Source organism: Diabrotica virgifera, chromosome 9 (assembly GCF_917563875.1).
Source record: "Diabrotica virgifera virgifera chromosome 9, PGI_DIABVI_V3a".
In the NCBI taxonomy this organism is placed as follows: Eukaryota; Metazoa; Arthropoda; class Insecta; order Coleoptera; family Chrysomelidae; genus Diabrotica; species Diabrotica virgifera.
Genome location: NC_065451.1, coordinates 125,059,008 through 125,080,324, shown reverse-complemented (window position 1 = coordinate 125,080,324; position 21,317 = coordinate 125,059,008).

Genomic DNA, 21,317 nt, shown 5'->3' with positions numbered 1-21,317 from the left:
AGATGACGAAAAAAAAAACAAAAACTGGAGCCCGCCAAAGCATATATGAGGTTTACGGCGCCACTGTGCCGTAACAGTTGCTTATACTAAAAAATGAATAGAACATCATTTTTAGAGTAAATAGTGGTCTTTAACCTTGTATAAGTTTTGTTTAAAAAGAACACATAGGTAATGAGAAAATCGTAAAAACATGCTCGCCAAGGGATAGGGTTAGTTTCTGCAGTATATTTTCAAGGATAGGGGTGGTTTTCGCAGAGATGTTGCAATAACCATATATATTTTTGAAAAGCACTATTGATGAAGCATGTGCCCATATGGATCAAAAAGCAAAAAACAAAAAAAAATTTTCAACCCCTCATTTTATTTATTTTTTTTTACTACAGGGGTTGCACTAGGAAATTGCTTTTGGTGTCCATGCATGGGTAATAATAACGTCCACAAAATGATATATGAAGCATATTAATAAAGGGCATTGTGTGTGAAGGATTCCAAGAAAATCAATTTATTTATTAATTCTTCTTTTTTTTTGGGTGGTTCCAGGGAAAAATGGGGGTGCATTATACAAATTTGTAAATAGCACCAGTACATGGGTAATCGCTGAAAGTCTTTTTACTCTAGCATAAATGGTTCAGATGGTATAAAAAGAGGTTTTTTTAAAATGTAACACCCTGTAATTAAAAAAAGGGCAATTACCCTTAAGTAAAACCTATACCAAAAAATCAGTCAATTATTTGTGAATAATTGCCGCAGGATTTCTTCTTAATTTCCGTTACAGTTAGGGAAAAATATATATTTTTTAAAAACATCTTTTTTAAAAACTTGTCAACTTTAGGGCGCCACCCCTGCTAAACGGTTGACGATAGAGAGATGGTGTTGGAAATAAATCGTAGAAAATATAGTCCTCTTAATATTTCTATAAAAGAAATTTTTTGTAAAAGTTACAGGAAGGGCTACGTTCCGCAAAAACCACAAATTACCCCCTTTAAAGGGGTGAAAAGGGAGGTTCCGGGGCGAAATTTTTTCAGAAAAAGTTAGTCTTATAATAAGCACCCCTTGATATACCAGAAAAAAAATAAAACCGGACTTGTGTCCATTTTGCAAGGTTCAACCTTTATTTCCTACACTATATTGAAACAAACAAAATTACCTTCATTTGAAAGTACTAAATGATAGAATAGCGTGTGATCCAAAATTATTGTCACCGTAGGTGGCTCTGAACGACAGAGATAGCTATACAGTGCATGTCTATTCTTAATTCAGATATACTTTCCAGTTTACGTCAATTTTGCAGTGTACGTCAACTTAACAAGAAAAGTTAGGTTATGTAGAGATGTTGGTGGTGGACATATACAGCATCATGTTTGATTTTATTTATTATTGTTACTTATACTTTTGTTAATTCTTTTTATTTTTTATTAAAGTTCTGTGTTAAAGGTTTTGACTGATTTTTGATGTTTTATAATGTTAATCAAAATGAATTGATAAACCAATTATATAAATTCAGATTAAAACAAGAGCGACATAATTTTTTGCACGGCTAGCTTTGATCCCAATAATTGTGGATCGCTAGTTATTATAGAGATTTGTAGTACAATATGTAATGAACAAAAATAAATCTTCAATGAAGTATTTATGTGAATGTCGTACTAAAAAAATTATGACATGATATTATCAGACTTCATTTGAAAGTATTAAATTAAAAGATATAGAGATTCATATGAATCTTGTTTTGTGTCTTACAATATTTAAACACTAATAAATACAATCAGAAAATAAAATATTTATTTTGTTTCCTATGGTAACCTAAAAGAGAATATTAATTTACTTACTTGAGTCGTTTAATAATTCCAATAATATATTTAGTTTTACCCCAGGGTTTACCCCTTTTTAAAGTTTTTCTTCAGTTTTCTCTTATTCTGCTTAATCGACACCTTTTTTGAAATTTTTTTCATTTTCACAAATCACTGTCGAATATTACAATATGCGTTTAACACGAGCGCACGAAAAAATTGTAGTGACGAGAATCGGAGATCGAATGCTGGACCACGACAGCGGTTGAGGAGAAAGTAGGAGCCGTAAGGGAATTTGCTTTACAATCGTAATAACCGAGCTAAGAAAACATTGTGACTACAACTAGTTATTGTAATTTGAGAACGGCAATACGAGATATAATACTTAGTTATGTACTATTAATTTTTAAAAACTTTAGTATATTATTCAACGAGCATATAATGATGGCTATTACTCACGGTGATGAAGTTTATCATTCTCGTGACTTTCTTTTGTTGCGTATGTCCAAATACGTATCTTAATGGGACATATCTAGTTTCAGAGCTTCCGTGATCATGTGGTTTTGGATAGTTTGTATTTTTTTCTTGTTGGTTTTACACATGTGCCCCCATGCGGCTGAGGCGTATCTTAGTGTTGGAAAAATTATACAATTTGCCATCTTAATCTTTGTCTTAAATCTCAGTTTACCCTTTCGACCAATTAGCGATGAGAGTTGACTCCTAGGGGCTTTAGCTTTTTTGATCGTTTGTTTCACGTGTTGTGTAAAGGTCAGCCTTTTGTTCAACATTACTCCTAGGTGTTTGGCTTGATTTGACCATTCAATTTGGGTATCAAATAAGGATAGTACCTCATTTGGTCTGCCTCTTCTTTTTTGGTACATGACGGCCTGTGTATTGTCAGGGTTGACAGCTATTTTCCACTGCACACACCATTCTTGTAGTTCGTCAAGAGCTCTTTGTAGGTGTCTTGTTGTAAAATCTGGATGGGTACTGCTAAAGGCTATTTCCTTTAAGTTGAGCCCATATTAACTCTAGTGGGTTCAATGTGCAATAATAAGGAGGGAGTCTAAGCACAGTATGCCCATTACTGCGAGCACGGTTATCAACAATATATTCCTTTTCGTACTGTCTACTATGAGCAACCTCCAACAATTGCTTTTTAGTATGTGATGCCTCAAAATACAAATCTTCCGTAAATAAAAATTCCTGACTTTGTAATTTATTCCAACTATTATTTGGAATTTTTCTCATTAATCTTGAATGATATGATGCGTTGTCCATGACAATCACACTATGTTTAGGTCATTTTGGAAGAAGAGATTTTTCAAACCATGATTCAAAAATTGAATTTTCCATATCGTGATGATAATCCAGAGACGCGTCTTTAGTCTGTTCTGCAGATATTAATAATGCATTGTTAATCCATCCATTTTCTCCACCGCAGTGTAAAATTATAATCCTCTATCCTTTATTTTAAAAAAATTCACGGAAATTTGAAAAATTTTGTAAAAAAATCGCTTTTTTCAGTTTTTCATGGTTAAAAAATATTCATTTTTCATTTTTTGGTCAAATTGTGGTAAGTTGTCACACAGTATATACACAGTATATAATAACAAATAAAATGAACCAATATTTATTTAAATCGGCCCAGCCAATCCGGAGATTAACTGTCCTCCAGTTGAAAAAATGATATTTCGAGAAAAAACGCGTTTAAAGTTTTATTTGTTAAAAATTAAAAAAAATAATTTCATATCTCTTATCATGAATTAGTCTGCAATTCCTGGCCATATGGAAGTAAACCACTGCCAAGTAATTAATCTTCTTCTTTCTGATTTTTTTTTTGTCCAAATGACCTCTCGTTGTTGCCTTCTTGCTTCATTGGCCATAAAAATTATCTCTTCGTCCTTCCTTCGCACGTAACTGTAAGCAGCGAATCCAATAGGACAACCCATAATTTCCATAATCTTTAGAAGTGTCATGCGACCTTCAGTAAAGATCGCCAGTGATATCTGGACTGCCAATTCAACAATATCTTTACCTGCGAAATTATGTTTGGGGACGATGGCTCAAAGGGGTTTATTAGCATTCATTATTATTTTGTGTATTTTTCCCCAAACGTGGCAAAAGTAAATCTTTATTGGTCAACTTATCGAAGACAGGTCTTATAAGCCCTTGTATTTTAGAACTTAAAGCTGATTTATGTTTGAAGAATCGCTTATCTACAGCTTGCAAGTACTTACACAAGTCTGCATTGCAGTGCTGATGTTGTGGCGTCTCATCAGTTGAAATCAAATGGAAGAATCCGGCTTTTATTTCTCTTTCCATTTCAGCCAAATTATCTGGATATCTCTGTATTGCCAAACCATAATTAACTGATATTGCCTGTTAAGTCTGTACATAGTTTTTGGAGGTGGTGGTGCCGTGGCATCGTTCTTTTTTCTTTTTTGTGGTTGCTTCCTTTTTGGAGTCTGTCTCTGTGATTTTTTTTTATCATCTTTTTTTCCAGTTCTTGTTTCTTCTGCTCAGCTGTTTTAAATTTTCTCATCTCAGTCAGAGTTTTCTTCGCATCCTTCAGATGCCGAAACATTCATTTCCCAACATGCAAAACGCACTTAAGTTTTTTCACGATAAAATCGTCTCCATAAGGTTTTGCATCACAAATATTTGTGAAGGTTTTGGAATCGCCATCGCCTATATAATAAGCGTATTTGACTTCATGAAGGTTCATAGACTTTTTGAAGATTTGGATGATCCCCTGAACCTCGATACCACCAGAACTACCTTCATAATTTGCAGAACACTCTTCTTTATGCTCGCTCTCTTACCATAAATCAAAGTCTTCACGATTTAATCTTTGGTGCATAATTTCACAAGATTTATACGTTTTCGAAGACACACTATAATCCACATATAATAATTTACCACTGTATTTTCCTATAACTGTCGAGACGCCAATCAAAGAACTATAGCCCCGTTTACTCCGAGTGCCGTCACCGGAAACCGTCAATTCATCTTCTGGAAAATTTTTATTTCGGTTCATCTTCTTCTCTTCGCGGCCGGCCTTTTTCAAACATACATCGGAGACAGATTTTGTTGCAATTGCTATATTTTTTGAAAATTTTATATATTGTTTTGCCAAAAATTGATGTCATGTTCATTAATGCACATAACAAATCTAGTCCATTTCGACCAACACCAAGAAGCCGCATAACGAACACAATACGTCTATTTAAAATCCAGTATTTATATTTCTACACGAATTTATTTGTCGATCAACATAAGCATAAGAAACATTATTTTTAAAGCCTAGACCACGAATACCGGTTTTTGTAAATTTAATACCTTTTGTAAATTTAAGACCATCTTCGATTTTGACCTCAAAATCAGTATTTGAAGATAATTTTTGAGCAGATTGACTAGTAAACGATGTGCTATGTTCGGATAAGTGTTGGTGTCCTTAAAATTCTCGAGATTTCCTTGCACTTTTACGCTTTTTCGGCTTCGAAGTAAATATTTTCAAAATTTTTAACTACTGAAATTTTTGTTTGTTTACAACATGGAGGAATGTTGTTAAAATACAACAAACAACAAGCTCTACCACCAACAAAACGAATGTAGACGCTACCACGAACACGCTACCAGCCACAAAACACAACGTCAAATTTACGCTGAATAAAATGGCGACCGCTTACAATCCGATTGGAGTCAACGCACCGTTCACCAAGACTCCGCTTCCAAGCAGCTTGCAAGCTGCTTCCAAGCGCCGTTGTCTGGTGAACGCAACCAATGTCTCGTTTAAGTATAGTGTATTATCAAGTATCGGGTAGAATCATTCACAATTTTGCTTTTTTTTCATAAATTTCTACATACACCCTACATAATCATATGCTGCCCTTTTTGTTGAAAATTTTGCAAGAATAAAATTCGCTACAACAGTGTTGGTTTCGTCAAGTAGCCAATCCATTTTATAATCTTCGGTCATATATGCCGGAATCTGATGAATTTTTCTTTCCAATGAGGAATCTTGATCACTTGTTGAAGAACTAAGTTTCCTTTTTAGAGCTTTAGATCTTAAGTAAACCTCTTTTTTTACTATCACTACTACCTTAACCAAATGAAATAAGAGTGGCCTTCTCGGTTTTTGTGTTCTACATGTACACTTTTAAATTCATGAAGTAAAAGAAAGACGTACTGACAATCATTTAATTTCACTAAGACGACCGGTTTAAATCTCTACAATGTACAGGGTTATTCACTATATTTTGACCCCGCCCCGTAAACTGCTTTATTTACAGAATTAGAAAAAAATGTAAAATGCAAAAGTTATTCGAGTTTTAAATTATGATTTTTTGACATATATATCGTACTAGTGACGTCATCTATTTGGGCGTGATGACGTAATCGACTTTTTTTAATGGGAATAGGGGTCGAGTGCTAGCTCATGTGAAAGGTTATTCAATTTGATATTCATTAATATAAACATTAACATGATTAATTATACAGGGTGTCTAAAAAATTTTTTAAATAAATTAATTGACACAAAAAGCAGAATATATGTAATTTATTTAATTCAAAATACATTCTACTGCTGTCAGAAAACAAAAATAAGCGTTTATTGAACAAATAAACATTACTTTTCACTTAAATTCAATGTTCAAGCTGCCACCCATCTGCCTCTTGGCAGTTTGAACATTAAATTTAAGCAAAAAACCATGTTTGTTTGTGCAATAAACTTTTTTTCTGTTTTCTAACAGCAGTAAAATATATTTTAAATTAAATAAATTACATACATTCTTCTTTTTTTTTGTCAATTAATTTAATTAAAAAAAAATTTTTTGGACACTGTATAATTAATCACGTTAATGTTTATATTACTGAATAGGGAATTGAATAACCTTTCAAATGAGCTAGCACTCGACCCCCTATTCCCATTTAAAAAAATAGTCGATTACGTCATCACTCCCAAATAGATGACGTCACTAGTACGATGTATATGTCAAAAAATCATGATTTAAAAATCGAATAACTTTTGTATTTTACATTTTTTTCTAATTCTGTAAATAAAGCAGTTTACAGTGGGGTCAAAATATAGTGAATAACCCTGTACATATCATCTTCAGGTCAGCGTTATAAGTGATTAAATGCTACAATAAATGCCAATCTGCCTTATTGAACTGTGTACTAAAAGAGATAACACTTACCTTATTGTCCAAATTGTTTTCTCCAGGATTTTTATGTTTCTGTGAACACTGTGAACATGTAATGGCCGGCTTGCTTACATTTATAACAAAATTATCTCCCTTGTTTTTTATTTGTGGATAAATATTTGTTATTATCAGCAAATCTGCCTCTGTTGTTTACATTTTGCTGTTGATAGTTTTGACCTTTATTCAAATTAACGATTTACATATTGTTCAATAGACGAATAATTTTCTAGCCGTAAATAAATTAAAACACAAATAAGTCCAATTTTTATCGTAAAGCCATTATTTTCATAGAGATCTTTTAGTTTATTCCAAAGTTCTTTAGCTGTAGTTGCCTCTTTAATATGCAAATACAAGGAAGGATTTAAAGATAACACAACATTGCTTTGCCTTTTCAAATTAATCCGATGGCGGTTTCTGCACCCTCAACACACTTACTTAGACCTTTTAATATGAGGAAATTTTCCTGCAAATGATCACTCTTCATAATTTTCACGGCCATGTAATTTTGGAATCGAAGACAAACAATTGACGGCCATCTTATAGCTATGGGCACTGCACAACTCTTACTGTTTTCTGTTATAAACCCTATTCTATCGTCGTAAAAACTAAACACTCTGGCGTAACAATTACTTCTGACCCTTGTAAGACCTTTCTGGGACCACAACCTGTTACAAGTGCGTTGGAAATTGGACTTGGAAAGGCAGAAATGAAAGCAACACACGTTCAGTATGAACTTTTGTCAACGACTACTTTATTATAGACATATAACATATACACAATATACTTTGCATACACTACAGGGGATAATCTTTCTCTCTTAGAGGAATCATCAGTATAAACAGGTTAAACAGGATTAGAAATAAGGCAGTTTTTAAGAAAATTGAAGAGGCCCAACTGAGATGATAATATCATCAGTTGGGTCTCTTCAATTTTCTTAATAATCCATATTATGGACACAAGTCCACGGTCGTTTTTTACATATATCACTTCACCCTCTTTATAAGTAGTGAACAAGGCCGTGTCATAAGCCGACTCGATGTATGGATTTCGCACCCAGTCCATTGATAACGTATCGAGGGAGGGATAATACTTTTTGATAGTCATTCAGCTTACTGACAGATTTGGTTCTATATTGCAATTGTTTGTTCACTCAAACATGTCCCACCTGGCTTAATTTTAACTTTCTTTATCCACAGTAAAAGCTTTTGCTGGAAGGAACTTATTTTATCAGTAGTGGTGAGGATGTTTTATTTCTTTCCCTGTATGCCCTCATTTAAAGCATACAATTTCCCAGAAATATCTGCCAAAATCGCAGCTTTGGTGCACCAGGTATCATCACTAAGGAAATTGGCATATTCAGTATTTTGTCTTGTAAAAATTGAACAGAAAAAGGTCTATGCGTTATAAAGTATCTCCAACATTTATGCTCAACTCAAGATATGTACTTACTCTTTGCCATTTTTGGCTACTTTTTTTTGGCCCACTTAGACCATTAAGCTGGGTGGTTAATATTTCCCACATCCCTTTTGTTGTTTATTTGCCATCATGGCCAAGAAGTTTGCCCTTGGCATTATCTGGGTACTCCTCCATCAAAGTTACCATAACTTCTTTTTGTTCTACTGACATTTTGGTTCCAGCCTCTTGGTCCATTAAAATGAATTCCATTTTTATATGAATTCGATTCGAAATAATATTCACAATCCACGTGCAAACAAAGATGTGAAACGTAAACAAAACCATTCAACAAACGTTGCGTTTGCGTAACCAATAAACAAGAGGGCCAACCCAAATTCTGAGCAGTGTCAACATGATAACGTTAATATCCACAGTTGTAACTAATATCGAAATGAATAAAAATCGCTAGAAATTGCGACTGTCATGGCGGAGTCGCTTTTAAATTTCGACCTCGAAATGAATTAGAATCAGGCCCCAGTTTGACAAACCAATCTTCGAAGCATTGGTAATAAATCCAGACGGATCTGATTCTCCGTCCAAGTTTGCCACCGTTCAGACTTATGTACGACATAAACTGGTGCAACTTTTCCAGCTGCATTTCCAGCTACCATTAATAAAGTGCACGCCTTTGTTGCGTTGCGTATTTGCTCAGGGTACTTTCTGCCTTTTCGTATAATAACTTTAGATCCAGGATCGTCAGCCAGTAATTTCTCAAATTTAAAAAAAATGCTTTGTGACAAACGCTACTCTATAACTCATTAGATTCTCATCGTAGCATTTGATTGTATGTTGGTTTTGCGTATTATTTTGATTTTTCGGTCTGTGTCTGCGAACATTTTCAATTGCACAATACTTCACAATTGCACAATACATAATTAGGGCATCTTGTTTAAGCTTGCCTTTAAACTCATAAAAGGACTGATGAAATGCCATAATGTCTCTTATTGATCATGTTGCACATTGGTAAATATTATTGTGGCCACCGGTTAGAAACACTGGTAAATCATTGGCGTAATATTTAAAAACAGATATTTACGTTACAAAACTCGTAACACTACGTAACTCATTTAGTTAGCTTATTTTTTTCTGTTTATTTACTTTCCAATTTTCATTCTCACTAGAATGTTTTCTACAATTAGTTGGTGGCAATTTAATAGCTTGTTCCATTATTATTTATTTGTGATAATCTTGTGGTAAGTAACTAAATTTATGATAAGTAAAAAGTGTGGTTATAAAATAATAGGTGCATCACAACGAGCCGTCTGATTGGCTAAGAGGGAGAAAGTAATATTCATATTTTATGTCCTTTTTTGAAATGGAATAATTGTTCGTATAATTACACGTATTTTTAGTCGACCATGATAGTGACCGAAATGTTTTTCTGAACGGCCTTAAGTTAACCTTTACGCAGCGTTGCCAACCTAAAATTTCTGAAATCGGTAGATTGATACAAAAGACATCTGTCGATTCAAAAAACGACGGCATATTTAAAAAAAAACGTCATTTATTTAATAAAAAATGTAGAGAAAAGTTAAAATTACGTTACAAAAAGTTCAACAATTATGAAAAAAAATTGTAAAATAATCTAATTTTTCTTTGATGATAAAGAATGAAATAAATTCTGTTTATTCATACAGGATAACATTTTTTTTCAATAGGGAAAGTATCGAAGTAATTATTACCTACTAATTTTTCAGTATGTAACAACCCTGATATACCCTATTCCACGAACATACGCCTGTTTTGGATTATTTCGACAACGAATATTTTACTGTGCAAAATAAGAAGAACGAAAGTAAATCGCAAATTACATTGTTGTTTATTGGAATAATTATTAGCGCCATTTACTTTCGTACTTCTTATGTTGCACAGTAAAATATTCGTCGTCGAAGTAATCAAAAACAGGCGTATGTTCGTGAAATGGCCCATATACTTTCTGTACTTAATTTGTTTCTCTGCTTTGTTTTCATTAAATTTATAGCCGAGAATATTCGTTCGACATTAGCCGAGGAGTGTGGCAAATATAATCTATGGTTAAGATATCAAACAACTCGGACTCGTCACCCAATTTAAGGTTTTTGACTTGTTGCCAAAATATTATAGCATCATCTGAGAAAGTTTGAATTTCGTCAATGTCTCTCAATAACAGCCATTCACTGTCTAATGCTTGTAAATCATTGTCCTTTATTAAATTGGAAAATAAAAGTGCAACTTGGGTAATGGAGTTTATTTGACCACCTTTCAGTATGCTGGGATCAATAAAATTGAATAATTTAATTATATTTTCTTTAAGTGGGAATCTTCGAACTATAAGGCTACATGTTTCTTTATAAAATTTAAGCACCAATCTAAAAAAAATGGTTACTTGTTAAATTTAATTGTAACAAAGATCTTGTAACATTGGCACCAAAATAAATTTCTTCAATGGACAAATAGTTCGAAGGATCTTAATATTCCATTTTAATGAAATAATCAAAAATAGATTTAAGTACGCTTGTAACCGTGTTATATAAATTATACAATTTTGGAGATTCTGATTGCATTTCTTTGTTAATAGTATTAAATAATAGTAAGCTAAATTCCAGGAACTGTAAAAATAATTTTGTACAAGGATTGTTTAGTTTCTGTAAAATGTTTTCTGCGGATAATAGATCGTTATTTCCTGCACAGTCGGTAAAAATAACTATGCTGGATATTGCTCTAAAATTCTACAAACCACACTATGTACCGATAGCCAATCGGGTTTGCGAAGGATGCAAGATTTGATGAATTTTAACTCCACAAAATGTTTGAAATTCTGCATACTCTGCAATTCTTATAGGGCTAGAACCAAAATAATTATATACTTTGTTTGACGTTAAGAATATAACGTTACGCTTATTCGTCAATTTTTCACATGAATAAGTTGCGCTTAAATGAAAAGAATGGCATAGTCATTTCATGACAAATAATGAGGGTATATCACGTTTTACTAATGTCATTAATGAATTTTCAGAGCCAAACATAACATTCCCAGCTTCCGATGCAAACCAAGTTATCCTTATATGGAATTTCATTGTCATTCAAAAATGTTACTACATGATTATACAGGGTGTCCCGAAAAGATTGGTCATAAATTATACCACACGTTCTGGGGTCAAAAATAGTTCGATTGAACCTAACTTACCTTAGTACAAATATGCTCATAAAAAAAGTTACAGCCCTAAGTTACAAAATGAAACTCTATTTTTTTCAGTATATCCAAAAGTATTAGAGATATTTTATTGAAAATGGACATGTATTATTCTTATGGCAGGAGCATCTTAAAACAAAATTATAGTGAAATTTGTCCACTTCATAAAAATTTTATGGGGGTTTTGTTCCCATTAAACCCTCCCCCCCCCCCCCAAACTTTTGTGTACGTTCCAATTAATACATTATTGTGGTACCATTAGTTAAACAACGTTTTTAAAACTTTTTGCCTGTTAGTATTTTTTCGATAAGCCAGTTTTTATCGAGATGCGCCTTCTTTTTTAATATGTTTACATAAAAATTTCATGGCTGTTTTGTTCCTTTAAATACCCCAAATGTTTGTGTACGTTCCAATTAAACTATTATTGCGGTACCATTAGTTACACACAGTATTTTTAAAACATTTTCGCCTCTTAGTCTATAGTGGTAATTCTGTAAGGAATGTGTTAAATTTTAAAGGACGTTAAAAAAATAACGTACGTTAAAATAGAAAGGTTATTCCGTATTGTTTAACGTAAACTATTTAACCTGTTTTTAACAGTAGTTCAAATAATTCAATATTTCCCATTCTGTAATATTTTATACGTTAAAAAATATGGGAAATGTGTTATAAAACAGGCGTTAAAATTGTAATTTAAACACCTGCTTGCCTAGTACCCTTTAAAAATTAACCTGTTGTTAAAAATCTTTGTTAAAAATCTTTGAAAATGGCGCTTGATGGATTTTTACATCTATTTATTGAAGACTATAATGAAAATCGGCAAAGAATGTAAGTATTATTTTGTGTGTGTAATCTATAACGAATGCTATCAAACATATGATTTATTTTTTGAGAGCCCTTAATAACTTAAAATATCGACATTTAAGAGACGCGAGTAATCCATTTGAAATACCAGACATGCTTTTTTGAAGCTGTTTAGATTAGATAAAGAAACATGCCAAAACATAATTGACTGACTATCTCCTCATTTGACTCCTCGCCTCAGAAATACTAGAATTCCTGTTCATTTGAGAATATTATTGGTCCTGAATTTCTTTGGACAAGGAGGCTACCAGACAGGAATAGGTATAGGGTGGTGTTTTGTTGTGAGTCAACCAATAGTAAGTAGATGTTTGCAGGAAGTGTGCAGAGCCATTAACCAACAATTGGCAAATCGCTGGATAAAATTCCCTTCAACTCAAGAAGACAAGCAAATAATTAAACGAGGTTTTAGGGAACTGGCTCCTTGTTTTCAAAATTGTTTGGGAATTGTGGATGGTAGCCTAATTCGAATAGTATCACCTGCTGCCCATCATCCAGTTTATCCAGGTCCAATATTTTATTGCCGTAAAAACTTTTACGCCATTAATATTCAAGCCATCTGTGACCATAATAATAAATTTCTTGCTATAAATGCCCGTTTTCCTGGATCAGTTCACGATTCTGCAATTTGGATGATGTCTAGGGTTAGAGAAGAATTGGAAAGAGAATATTTAAACAATAATTCACGTAACTACTTGACAGGAGATAGTGGGTACCTTTTGGAACCTTGGTTACTGGTTCCAGTGAATGCTCCTCCACCTAATTCTCCTCATTCAATATTTAATGGCAGGCTTTCAGATTTAAGAGTAAAAATTGAGCATTCAATAGGTCCACTAAAAAACAGGTTTCGTTGTATACATGGACAAAGGGCCTTATATTACAGTCCCAATAAAGTATCAGAAATCATTCACAGTTGTGTTATTTTACACAACATAGCACGAACAAGAAGAGTCGACATGCCTGATGATGAGGATTTAATAGATGAAGAGCCAGAACATGAAAATCCAGGACCAGTTATAGATAATGGTTGGTATAATGTTGGTGAAGCCCGTCGAGAGGAGATGATAATTCATAGATATTTCATGTAATATGTTCTTCTAAACTTTGTTTATGTATTTATTTTTTGTTATAATTCAAAATAAAAATGCAGAGATGGGAAAAGAGTTTATTATGAAAAGCGAAAACTTTTTTATTATTAACTTATGAAAAATGTAATTGGGTGTAAAATTTTTGTTTCAACAAAAACATGACTTTTTGTAAAAACTTAACAGGACTGCACAGACAACAATTTTTATTATAATTGGACAATGTGGACACATTTTACATCAAAAACAGTAAAATTCTGTTGTTTAAGTAAATTACTTTTTTCGTAAGGTTTCTATTAAAGATATACAGGGTGTCTCAGAGTAGATTTTAGTTTTTAAATCAATAAAACTCTGTTTTATAACCTGTTAGAAAAACATTTATTACGAAAATAGTCACACAGAACATGCGGATTTTATTTCTTAGGGAGCTCGCAAACCAAAAGCGATATCCCTACATCGCATAACATACATTGTGGAAAGATACGCACTGAGTGTCACATCTGGTTTTCGGTGAACGAAATTCCACCGAAAGTCACCGAAGATTCACCGAAAACCAGATGTGACACTCAGTGCGTATCTTTCCGCAATGTATGTTATACGATGTAGGGATATCGCTCTTAGTTTGCGAGCTCGCTTAAGTAACACGTCGGTTAGATGTTGACCATCTCACTCGTAGCATTCTTGCAATCTGGATCTCAAATTGAGAAAGACACGCTCACACATATTCACTGGAATGTTGTTAATAGCGTTGCGAATATTTTGCTTCAGCTCTTCGATGGTGGCTGGTGGATTAGCCTAGACGAGAGAAATACCCGCACAGAAAAAAATCTAAAGGGGCAAGGTCAGGAGATCTTAGGGGAAAACGAATATCACCATTTTGTGAAATCAGTGTGCATGGAAACATTTCTGTTAGGGCGTTTATTGAAGTGTTCGCTGTGTGTGGCGTAGCACCGTCTTGCTGGAACCATGTATTGCCTGGATTATACCCTGGAAAATTATTCAATTCTGGACTTAGCCAATTCCGCAACAGGGCAGTGTATCGTGCACTGTTGATAGTTAGCGTGCGTCCCTAGCATCTTCAAAAAAGTAGATTCCGATGATCCCCGATGCAGACATGCCATACCAAACCGCCACCTTTCTTGAATGCAACTGTTTCTGGTGTAATTCATGTGGATTTTCAGGACACCTGTAGCGAGCATTGTGTTTGTTGACATATCCATTAAGGTGAAAGTGACTCTCGTCACTGAAAATAATCCCTTCTAAGCCACCGTCATCACAAAACGAGTCATCATCTCAAAAAAATTTTCCCTCAGTAAGTGATCAGTTTCTTTCAAATTTTTGTCTTAACTGAATTTTATAAGGGTGAAAACTTAAAGCCTTCTTTAAAATACTCCTGATACTAGCACGAGACAAATTTAGCGCTTGTGCCTGTTTGCGAAGTGAATACCGAGGATTACCATTCACAGCCCGTCAAATTCTTGCAATATTGACATGAGTTCGAATAGTTTTTGGTTTGCCTGGATGTTTCACATGTGTAACAAGTCCTTCTTCTCTAAATTTCTTTACCATGCGTGCACTAACATCGCGGATGGTGCATCACCCACACGTCTAATATTGTACCACGCACAAAAACGCCGCCGAGGAATCGTTGGCTTTAAAATACGCCTCAACCATGTAGGCACGCTGCGTCTTCGTCCACTATTCCATGGTAACTGAAATCCGCACGAGTCGGCTACACGGCTGACGTATCGTTTTCATGGAATTTCGAAGAGGGTCTGCGTAAGGTAAGTTTAAATACTAAAATCTACTCGTGAGACAGTATAACCAAGCTATAAAAATAAATATTTTAAAAGCAAAAAAGTAGTAAATAATATGCCAAACTCCACTATACTAGATTGAGTTTGTAAGAGGAAAAAATTATTAATTTACAAAAATTATTTCAAAAATAAGGTTTCAATTGAAAATTTTTACGTTGAATGAATAGGGCATTAGTAAATTAAGAAAACATGAAAATGTCTCCAACGACAAAGCCTTGTATATTATTTTTTAGAGGAAACTTTTATCAAAGGAGCTTTTTTTATCTTAAATAAAATCAGAATAGAAATTTTCAGAATAAAATTTCAGAATTAAAATAAATTTGAAATAAAACCAATAACTATATTTCCATTTAACGTTTCGTTCATAAATATTTTTAATCATTTTCAAAAATGTGCAAATGGGCACAGAATATTTATGATCGAAACGTTAAATGGATATATATTTATTGGTTTTATTTTCAAATTTATTTTAATTCTCAAGTTTAACGGAAAGTCACTATATCTTCTTATACTAAAATATCAATTTTAAATATTCTATAATATTTTGCGGCTTTACAATGTTTATTAAAAAGCAGCCAATTAAGAGGTATTGCCCAAACCAGGACTAAATGCAGTTTAAAAAAGAGAAACGTGAAGTTTTCTAATGTGTAAAATCCACTATAAAGAGTAAATTTAAAAACTGCAATTTTAATCTGAAAAGTTGTAATCGGATCCTATTTTAGATTTCAAATGCTTTTCTTTAATAATTTTTTTCTCTAAAATAATAAATAAGGATGCTTCTCTCTTATTAGTCCAGAAAGCCACTGCGCATCCGCTAGGAAAAATATTCTAATTCGGATTTTTTGCACAATCTTACTCAAAAAGGACTCCTTTTAACAAATTTGCATGTTGCCAGGACCAAAAGGTGGTCAAAAATTTTTTAAACGTTTTTTTTTTGTTTTTTCCTAAAATTATTTTTTTTGCATGGAAAAAAGTTTTTTAGGTTTTTTTGGTTCATTCCAAACAGAAAAGGTATTTAGTGACTTTTCTCTAAAAATGATAGTTTTTGACAAATAAGCGATTAAAAATTGAAAAATTGTGAAATCGGCCATTTTTAACCCTCAAAAACTATGTGAAAAACTGAAAATTTGAATGTTGCCAATGTAGGTAGATATTCTTTAAACATCGATTGATGAAATCCCGAAGAGTTTTTTGCAATACAATATTCAAAACTCCTTTGTTTTTTAATTGCTAATCAAGCGTGCGCGACACTATTTTCCACCGACAGTATGGTGCAAATAAAAGGAATAAATTCGTTATTTCGTAAACCGGCGACTTTAAGGAAAAATCCCGAAACAGGTCGATTTTTATTTTTAAGTTATGATATTGTGGCATATATGGTATACTAGTGACGTCATCCGTCGGGGCGTGATGACGTAATCGATGATTTTTTTAAATGAGAATAGGGGTCGTGTTGTAGCTCATTTCAAAGGTTCCTCAATTCTCTATTCAGTAATGTAAACATTTACATAATTATTTATACAGGGTGTCCTTCTATTTCTTTTTTTGTCAAATAATTTAATTTAATAAAAATTTTTTTGACACCCTGTATAAATAATTATGTAAATGTTTATATTACTGAAGATATAATTGAAGAACCTTTCAAATGAGCTAGCACACGATCCCTATTCTTATTTAAAAAAATCATCGATTACGTCATCACGTCCAGATGGATGATGATATGTCACAATATCATAACTTAAAAATAAAAATCGACCTGTTTCGGGATTTTTCCTTAAAGTCGCCGGTTTACGAAATAACGAATTTATTCCTTTCATTTGCACCATTCTGTCGGTGGAAAATAGTGTCGCGCACGCTTGATTAGCAATTAAAAAACAAAGGAGTTTTGAATATTGTATTGCAAAAAACTCTTCGAGATTTCATCAATCGATGTTTAAAGAATATCTACCTACCTTGGCAACATTCAAATTTTCAGTTTTTCACATAGTTTTTGAGGGTTAAAAATGGCCGATTTCGCAATTTTTCAATTTTTAATCGCTTATTTGTCAAAAACTATCATTTTTAGAGAAAAGTCACTAAAGACCTTTTCTGTTTGCAATGATCCAAAAATCCTAAAAAAAAAATTTTCCATGCAAAAAAAATAATTTTAGGAAAAAAACAAAAAAAAACGTTTAAAAAATTTTTGACCACCTTTTGGTCCTGGCAACATGCAAATTTGTTAAAAGGAGTCCTTTTTGAGTAAGATTGTGCAAAAAATCCGAATTAGAATATTTTTCCTAGCGGATGCGCAGTGGCTTTCTGGACTATATAACATTTTTAGGCTTTTTTCATTTAGTAATTAAAAATAGAACCAAAACATTTTAAAAATAAAAATCTAAAATAAGCAATAACAGTTAGAAAAAATGGTCTTAAAAAGTTAACGAAAATAAAGAACTTTTTGTTGTTGTTTTGTTTAATTTTGCCACAGCAGCAGGTAATCTATCATTAGATTCTGCTAATTTATAATTAGATTTTGCCTTTTTTTTCAGACACTCCTCATGAGTGCTCGCCATTTTTTAAATTTTGGGTTCAATTGATGATTTTTTTTACCAGTTGCAGCCCTTTTATTTGCCTAAAAAATAATATATTTTTAATATTACAATTTTTTATAATTACATATTTATAATTTCACTAATTGGTATACGGAAAATGTTAAGTTTACTTACAGTTACATTTTCTATTGGTCTTAATATGTTTGTTCCGGTATAACCTCTTGAAGTAGCAGGAACAGGTATTTCTGTATAATCTGTTGAAGTAGAGTTAACATATTCAATGTCATCAAATACTATTTCAATATTTTCAACCTAAAAGAAATAACAGATAACCAGTATTCAAATAATGTTAAAAAAAATCAGTCTAAAATAAATTATGTACCTCATTTTACATTTTCAATTTCAACCTCTCTTCTAAATATGTCAAATCTTTGGCAACTTTAGGTCCTCCACCTGTGCCAATCTGATCTCTAAAGTAAACGTGCCTTTTTTCTGGCATTAGTTTTAACTTCATTTAATACCTAAAAGTAAAAATGTGTTATTAGAATAAAAATTTTATTTTCTAGGTTAGACTGGCAAAAACTAAATTCTGAAGTGAAAAGTATGTATACTTACATCTTTCCACTGCCTTATATCTTTTTTTTGCTCCTGGCAAATTATTTAATTCAATGGAAAGTTCCATCAAATTATTTTTAATTTTTTTAATATCACATGGAGCTACCTTAGTCTCTAACATGATTTTATGGTTTTCTAAATAAACAATTAAATGCTCTTTTTGCGTTTTGCTCATTTTTGTTGATCGCGATTTAAAATTTTCCATAATTAATAACAACGGCAAAACAAAACAATCGACAAAAATCAAGGTCAACGAAAACAAATTGAAACATAACCTCACTTAATCTTCTATTTTGGGTGGCCAAACAAGTGGTAAAATTGAATTTGAACTAATTTTTAACGTATCCTTTAAAATATTAAAATTTACCAGGACGTTATTTGTAAGAGGGAATTGCTTCTTGGGTTAAAACTCCAAAAAATAACGTACCGGTAAAATTTAACATATTCGTTGCAGAATCGCCATTTATTTTTGATAAGCCACCTTTTATCGAGGTGTTGCTTCTTTTTCAAAATATACCTGAAAATATAAATTATAAATAAATTTTCAGATTATTATCAGATTTCTATAATCGTACTTAACCATATACAAATATATGGTGGATTCGAAAAATATTCAAAATATCTCGATAAACACTGGCTTTGCTACTCTTTTTTAACCACCGTGCAAACTCTGGTAATCGTTTCCATTCGTCTTTATACTTTTGGAAATATTTTTTTTTTCATGTTCGGTCCACTACTTTCACTCTCACTTGAAATGTTTAATTTTTGACTTGACCGAAAGATAACTATAAATAATACCATTTAACTCTTCTTCTTCTTGTACCACTTCTATCGGAGATAAGAAATCATCAAGGCTATTCTGACCTTGTTTACAGCTGACCTAAAAAGTTCATTACTGGTGCAGCCAAACCACTCTCTCAAATCCTGCAACCATGACATTCTTCTACGGCCTGGATTCCGTTCTCCTATTTTTCCTTGCATTATATTTTGAAGTAATGCGTACTTTTATCCTCCCATCAGATGACCCAAATATTCGAGTTTTCTTCATTTTATCGTTAGCAAAATTTCCGGGTCTTAGCAGGGGCATTTCGTCAAATTAGGAAGATATCCCAACAAAATCGTCGGCTTACTGCCAAAACCAACCAACTCCATTTTAAAAGTTTTGGGAAGTCTACCTTTTAAACTTTAATTTGAAATTGAAAATCGACTGAATTTAAAAAAATTATTTAATAACTGAAAAATATTTTTGTCATATTTTTCAATTATTAAATCATTATTTAAATTCAGACGGTTTTTCATTTCAAATTAAAGTTTAAAAGGTAGATTTCTCAAAACTTTTAAAAATGGAGTCGGTTGGTTTTGGCAGTAAGCCGACGAAATGAAACATTGGCAAAAAAGGAATTTTTAAAATTTGCAACTAATAAATAACATATAACACACATTGGACGGAGGACAAACATATCAAATAATTTAAAATTATGCCGGGTGCTACATCTTAGCAAGTCAAAATGTAAGAACAATCAATAAGATGTAGCACGCGGCATAATTTTAATTAATTTTTATCTGTTTGTCCTTCGGCCATTGTGTGTTTAATACTAGATGCTCGAAACCTGCCTTTTATCCCTATAAATTCCATATATTCGAGCATTCAACCTACTTCTATTTTAATTGTTTTGATATTTTGATGGGTCAGGAATAGTTTTAAGAAAGAATTTGTTTGTTTTGTTCGTTTTTCTTCAGAAGTTTTGCCACTTTCTCCACCGAACACATTTTATATATAATAAAAGTCAAATATTACACAATACAAACAAAAATTAAAATAGTACAAGTATACTAATAAAAATCTGTAGATGAGGTTGCAAAGTCGTTGTATCGCTAGATTACTTCCTACATGGGTAGATCTACCGAAAAATCGGTAGGGCTGACATCGCTGCCTGTACGTTAAGTAATTTAACTCAGTTGGACAAAAAAATGGAGATTGCCGCTTTTGATAATAGATGACTCGTATATATTTTATTGTTAAATCTTCCTCTTAATTTCATTTTCTTGTTTTCAGTTCTGTTCTATGTTCCTTTAGGCATTCGATTTGATTAGGCGTCTTATCGTCAATAATGGTAACGTGTTTCAGCGAGACGTTTCTTTTTATTTCTTAGATATGTCTGATGTTTCCATAAATTGATCTTATTGATCTCAAAACCTCATTTCTGGAAGCAATTAAGTTGTTACGTTCGGTCATTGTAGGCACTTTTGCTTCCTCAAATTTTATACGCTTCTCCAGGTTTGTTTTCCTCTTAAAGGAGTGACAGATACGCGAGTAAATACGCGAACTTATGGCTCGACGACCTTGTCAGAGTGGAGCCAAAACCTCGGCTGGCGTGCCTGGGCATGCCGGTCGAGGCGCCAATTCATCATAAGCCCCCCTCATCATCGATCCAGACCTCTTCTCGCTGGTTGGTCGCACTTGCGCTTCGATAACGCGGATCCGACCAACCAGCGACGTTCCGCTCTTTTTGGCACGATCTTTTGCCGTATTATATCGGCCTTCAAGTTACTTGCCCGCACCCGGACGAGCTAGGCCACCTCCAAAGGAACTCTGACTTGGAAAAATATTAGCGAAAAATTTTAAATTGCCAAAGTTGCAAAAAATGCGTGAAGCGCCAAAATAACGTCACAAGACAGAAACAACATTCACAACATATAACTAGTTTAGTAAATAAAAAATGATTAAAACTAGAAGAACGTACATCCCGGTGGAGTAGAGTGGAGTAAGACGGTCCTTCCACT